This window comes from Aegilops tauschii, chromosome 1 (genome assembly GCF_002575655.3).
Source record: "Aegilops tauschii subsp. strangulata cultivar AL8/78 chromosome 1, Aet v6.0, whole genome shotgun sequence".
Classification (NCBI taxonomy): Eukaryota; Viridiplantae; Streptophyta; class Magnoliopsida; order Poales; family Poaceae; genus Aegilops; species Aegilops tauschii.
Genome location: NC_053035.3, coordinates 499,767,309 through 499,773,564, shown reverse-complemented (window position 1 = coordinate 499,773,564; position 6,256 = coordinate 499,767,309). Strand labels below are relative to the sequence as shown.

The window sequence follows — 6,256 nt, the reverse complement described above, 5'->3', positions numbered from 1 at the left end:
ATGCCGGCGATTATTTTTGAAACTAGGCAAAAGATTTGTCACTTTCATTGATTAAGAAGAAGGTTTAGAGTTTTTGGCCAAGGCCGAATTACAAAACGTTACTCTCGAGGCACTACAATACTCAAATACTTGGCCCCTACAAGGCACCAAAGCTTTGAAACATCTTTGATTCTAGCAGCAAGAACACCAACCGACACCGCGGTGTTACGGAAGACGCGTGCATTCCTCTCGTTCCAAATTTTCCACGAGATCAGCAAAATAAGAGACATCATCGCCTGTCAAGATTGCGATGCGTTGGAGTCAATGAGGTTCCACCAGGTTTTCACCGAATGGACCGCCACCCAAGCTATAGGATTCACATCAACCAAGCCAAGCCAAGAGGAGAAGTTGAGAACTGACTACCCGCCAAGGTCCATCACGAAGTGCCGGACATATAACTCAGCCCCATGTCGCTTCAATATTTGTTTCTCGTTCATGCACTACAAGAAATATGTCAACTTGTGACCTTGACTATTGGTCACTGAAAGGTCATTGTTTTTCATTTGCGACCTTTTTGTGACCAAAAACAAAAGGTCAAAAGCTGGCAGTCGTAAACTGAAATTAACGACCTTCTCTATGAGAAGGTCGTAGACGTTTACGACCAAAAAAAAAGGTCGTTGAACCCATGACCTTTTGTTTTGGTCACTAGCTATCTGCCCAGGCCACGTCGGATTCGACGTGGCAATCTGACGTGGCAAAATTGCGACCAATTGAATTGGTCGTTGGTAAGATTCAGCCCGGTCCAATTCGGTGTTCTACATGGGCCAAGCCCATTAATTCAGCCTTTTATGATATATTTTTTGCTTGATGTTTTTGGGCCTTTTCTATAATGGGCCTTTACCTTTCCACATAGTTTGTTTCCTTTTTGTTTCTATTTTCTATCTGAGTCGAGGCCTGCTTATAATAATTCTGAATAGCTTTTCAGCCCAGGTTATTTTGGGCCATGGCATCTTAATAGTACAAGTATATTTGGGCCGTGGCCACTATCAGGTCCAGTAAGAACATTTTTTTGGAGAATTTAATGTTCAAGTAAAATGTACACAATACATTACAGCAAAATAGCACATACAACAACAGATACATTTTCATTTCACTCCTACTATAGCTCACTACAACATAGACAGTACATGACACTTCATCCTTCATTTTTTTGCCAGGCACTAGACGAGTACATCTCACTTCAAATAAACAGTACTGTTCTCGGAAGCAAAATACGCCACCACACGCCATGGTGCGCCATCTTACTCGATCTGGCCTCAAGGAACTAGCAGCGCTGCTTGCTCCTTTGGCCGAGAGCTCCTTGCTGTAGAGGATGGCTGGAACTCGGATACAGAGCTCCCTGCACATGACATATTGTGTCAATGCTTGTAGCAATAGAAAGAACTCACATACCATAGAACTTGCACAGTAATGTATCAACCACCAAGCAGTATGAAGCAAAAACAAACAAGAGGGGGAGGAGTTTATACCTGATCTTCTTGAGCCTCTCCTTAAGCAAAAGCATCATCCAAGGTAATCGTCTAAACAAGAACACTCCTTACGATTCTGGAAATGGACCAACACAGTAGTAGTGAAGCTATGCGCGGATCTTTGTGAAGCAGTTTATCGCTTCCTGGAGACACCAACAGGCTTTCCTCTCCTGCCCCAGTAGTGACGCAGACCACGATGGTTCCTGGGAAAGAGAGCAAGGTTTCAAGCATAAGTGATCGCTCATACATCTATGCACTAAGGAAAAATGCTACTGCAACAGTGAAGTTTTAAGGAATAAGCCATCAGGCATCAGCATACATCTATTGGAAACAGAGCATTGATATACAGATCAGTTGGGTCACATACAAGGTACACTAGAAAGGTATAAATGAATACATTGACAATCATCAATACCAGATTGCAAGAGATAACAATTATGTACCTAAGCAAGTCGACAATGGCATAGGGCAGGATATAAAATCTGGATACAAGTAATAGACAAACTAGTTCCAACAGATTGACTGAATTGAACTACTATATAACCAAGTTAGAGCTGGCAGAAGTTGCACGTAAATAAACATCCATAGAGCTAGCAGTAGCAAAAGATGACTTCGGTCTCTGCTTGACTAATGAATCAGTACATCTTCAAGCGAAAAATCATGAAGATCACACTACGATGTCCCTAACAACAGTAGAAGCTCATAGGTGTGACAATATTTTGTAATATATAAGCCTTGGCTACAACTTTCCGCTTAACATGCAAATAAAAATCAGCCACTTATTGCTTATTTCATGCTTCAATTTTTATTTTTAGTTCTGTTAGGATAATCTGTATGCATAGGTACAGCCCAATACTTGTTTGGGAAGTCAAGATATTCATGTCAACAATTATATAGAGCCAAACAATCATTTAAGCATAGAAGGCATGTCATTTCTATATATAACTAAAGCATATTCAGCAAGCTACCGAAGCCAACAACTATGATTACTTAAGAAGGAAAATAGTCATCATAAGCCTATATTTCTTCAGGTTGGGCTCATGCACCACGAAACAACTTTAAAAATATAGAACCAATCCAGTAGGGGAAATTGATATGTAGTAGAGTTGCCTCAACTAATATATTGTGCTAGCTAGTGTAATGAGATGGATGCAAACTCAGAATCTTTCTTAGCTTAAATAAGAGAAGATGGAAAAAAGAGCAGAGCCGAAGTAGGGGTTGATTGGAAGAAGTATCGCTTTATTGAAGCGATGCGAGGCTTGGCTTGGGTGACTAGCAGGTCCCATGCTGAAATGTTATTGAACATGAGGAGCGACAGCAACAGTCCCACTGAAGAAACCACATATAGTCCTTTGTTGCGGCATCAGAAAACATGTAAGTAGCGAGCGCAGCATCCTATAAGGATGAGGAAAACAAAATTGTTACAAAATTCAGTACATACGAACGAGATATGCATCCTTGAGAGGTCAGAAAGGCAGACACAGAAATAGCCTGGCGTATGTATGCATCTATGTAATGTATAACAAGAAAATAGCAGGGGCGGATGTATCTGTACTTGTGCAATGCAGATGCAGATGTGCAGACTGAATTTTTTCCAGAGTAAATACATACAGACAGATAGACGGTAAATAATGCTAGATGGGATGGGACCGACCATGAGAGTAGTTGATTCATTCCGTTGTAATATATTAGCTAGTGTAATATATGAGACTGTCAACCATCGAATTACAAAAGAAACAACATGAAATTGTTGTTATGGCCAAGCAGAAGAAATCTCCTACTAATAAATAGTGATATATAAGGAGAATTATTAAAGCATAGAATTATCCACAATGGCCATATGAATATAGGCATGTGCAATGGCTAGGAGGATCAGAATATTGGCTTGGTTTCTCTGAAGAGAAATAATAGCGTTCATGTGTGTGTATATTCTGATGAGCCATTACCATCTAGCCAACAACATGGAGATAATACACATTCTGGAACTAAATCAACATTTTTTATTTTGTTTATGAAAAAATGCTGCTGATAATATATGCCAACGGTATCTTTACCTACAAATTAGGCGGTGAGCTACATGAGGTAAAAACTGAGATGAGATTCAATCATCCGGTAGCAAAACAAGCTTACTAGCTAGCTAGTACACTAGAATATGACCATCCAACATGCACACACGCATCATGCAGGAACATGTATGAACATTTTTCTGTAAGGGGGACATAAAGACCCTGTTTTGGAAGGACAAAAGAGCTCTTGAACGAGTTCTGGTCATCAGGTGCTTCTTCACCATCAGGCTCATTTGCTGCTGCTCATCCTCCTACTCCATCTACATGAACAAGAGAAAGTTAGTTGTTTGCATGGAATTCACTTAATAAAATAGTGGGTCCAGCTGAAAATATGTAATACCGATAAGAGTCCAAGGTTATGTATGTACAGAGCAGAGCAGCGACAAGAGTAATGCAAATCACTGACCAAAACAGTGGGTCAAGCTGAAAATCGGTAACAGAAATTGCAGGATTGAGTATATCAAAACATGTCAACCATTGATAATGCCAATAAGAAGCCAAAGGCGAAAGATGCTTTTTTTTGCTTGGAAACTAAGACTGAGTTGCCGGCTAGCTAGTGGAGTGACATGTTTGTAATGGCAGTTTGGTACTATTGGCTGTAGAAATATGGGAAGAACACATTCAGGGTTGGAGGTCAGACACTTGCACGCCCATCTCCAAGGTTGGCTGCTAGTGCTCCATTGATTAATATATGAAATTTGGAAGGGGCTAATCTGACCATCAACCTGATTTTCTGAATACTATTACAGTCAGCCAGTCTGCAATAATAATGTATAGCCCCAGATTTTCTGAACTATAAAAATGATGTAGCAAAATCAGGGGTTGTAGTAAATGGTACCAAGTGTTTATTTTTTACTGCTCAAGCTAGCTCAGTGCTTCCTTAATAAACTGGAAAGATGCAGCAAATACGAGATTTCTGCATCATAGGATAACCTGATATTTCCATAAGTTACATTTGGAAGCTCAACTAGTAGTACGAGATTAATAAATGGCTCCAATGCGAGTCATTAGTCAGGCCATGCAATGAAAAGTATTCATCACTAGCTAGGATGTGTAGAAATACTACTGTAGATTCACTATTAGCAGTACATGCAGTCTAATACAGTCGGACATTATCCTAGATGGAAGCCTTGTACTACTGCAGAATTACAATTGCGGAGGAGGGATCGGAAATTACCCTCAAGGGCCGATGGAGATTGCCCCAGCAGCGACCTCGGAGAGGCCGGTGATGAGGACGAGGGATGAGCAGGCAGGTCACCACCACCACCACCCCTGGGCGGCCGCGCGTTCACATCCTCCCACTGTGCCGCCGCACCAGGAGACATGGAGCTGGATGAGGAGTGCGACTGTATCTGGAAGGAGTGCTCCAATAAATTAAGGGGATGAAGGATCAAATCAAAGATTGAGGTCGCCGCTTACATCTTACTGACGATCCTAGCGCGGGCGTCGGGATGGAGCCCGGAGCGCTAGTCGCCTCCGGCGGTGGGGCGCCGGTGCGTTCGGGTCAACCCCGCCTCCGGCGGCCGCGGTGGCGGGATCTGAGTCTTGGGTGGGGCGCCAGTTGGCGTCCACGCTCCCCCTCCCCTCGCCCCTCCGGCTCGTCCGCCATAGCCAACGAGTAGATCGGGGAGGGAGGTCACTTGCTCGGGAGATCGATTGATGGCGACGGCGCCTGGACGGAGAAGTGAGGGGAACTGGACTCGGCGGTGGGACCAGCGCGGGGGCGAGGGGAGGGCGGAGGTGGCTCGCCTTCCCTTTTCCGGCATGGGGTGTGCGGCATGGTGGGAGACAGAGGCGAAGCGGTGAGCGTGCGAGGAACACGGATCGGGGAGGTGTGAGGCCATGAGGAAAAGGAGGTGCGGCGCCGAGGGCGGGACAAGCGCGACGGCCCTGCGGCGGAGGGCGCCGACCGAGGCCTCCGGGACGGGCGGAGGAAGAGCGCAGCCGTCCTCTAGGAGGCGAGGAGGAGCGAATGGTGGGGCGCGGGCGGCGGGGTCGGATCTGAATCGGGGAGAATGGATCTGAATCGGGAGGGATGGGATCGGCGGGGTGGCGGCGGCGATGGGGGAGAGGGAGCGCGTGAGGTGGGTGGCGGATCTGGAGCACTAGGGTTCATGGGTGAGAGGGTGAGGGAGTTTTATTTTTTCTTTTTCTTTTTTTGAGACAAAGAGGGGGAGGGGTGAGGGAGAAAGGGCCGCCGTCAGATCCAAGAGCATCCGACGGCGTTTGAGCACGATCCGCGTGACATGTCCATGGACCAATCAGAATGCAGTACACGTTATGACCTTCTAAATTGGTCGTAATCGACTAAAAATAAGGTGTTGAACCATATTTTTCAAAAAACGGTGTTGAATCATATAAACAGTTTTATGATATGAGAAATTCAAAATGAAACATTCTCAGTGTGTCACCAAATGTGACATAGTTTTTAGGAAAACTAACAAACTTGAAATTGGAATAAGACAAATATCTTTTAAAATTTGTTATGAGAAATGAGTTTTTAGGGGGGGTCATTTTCTACTTTTTCACATGAAAAATTCAAAGAAATCATCTCATATTGAGCACAATGCTGCATCTTGGAATGGCAAACAATATTGCCTAAGGAAGTTTTCCTTTTCTTTGGACGAAAAAATTATTTTCCATTTTTCGAGTGCCCCAAATGAGGTTTTTTTGTGAAGAACC

General features: G+C 43.9%; 1 long non-coding RNA gene across 1 annotated transcript; it reads right to left on the bottom strand.

Moving 5' to 3' along the window:
• Positions 1 to 1,030: 1,030 nt before the first annotated feature.
• On the bottom strand, positions 1,031 to 5,693 carry LOC109738051 (uncharacterized). Its single transcript, XR_012188447.1, has 5 exons — positions 4,994 to 5,693; positions 4,752 to 4,926; positions 3,736 to 3,834; positions 1,509 to 2,903; positions 1,031 to 1,378 (listed from the first exon to the last, which is right to left on the bottom strand). It is a non-coding gene; the product is annotated as an uncharacterized lncRNA (long non-coding RNA).
• Between the last annotated feature and the right edge of the window lie 563 nt (positions 5,694 to 6,256).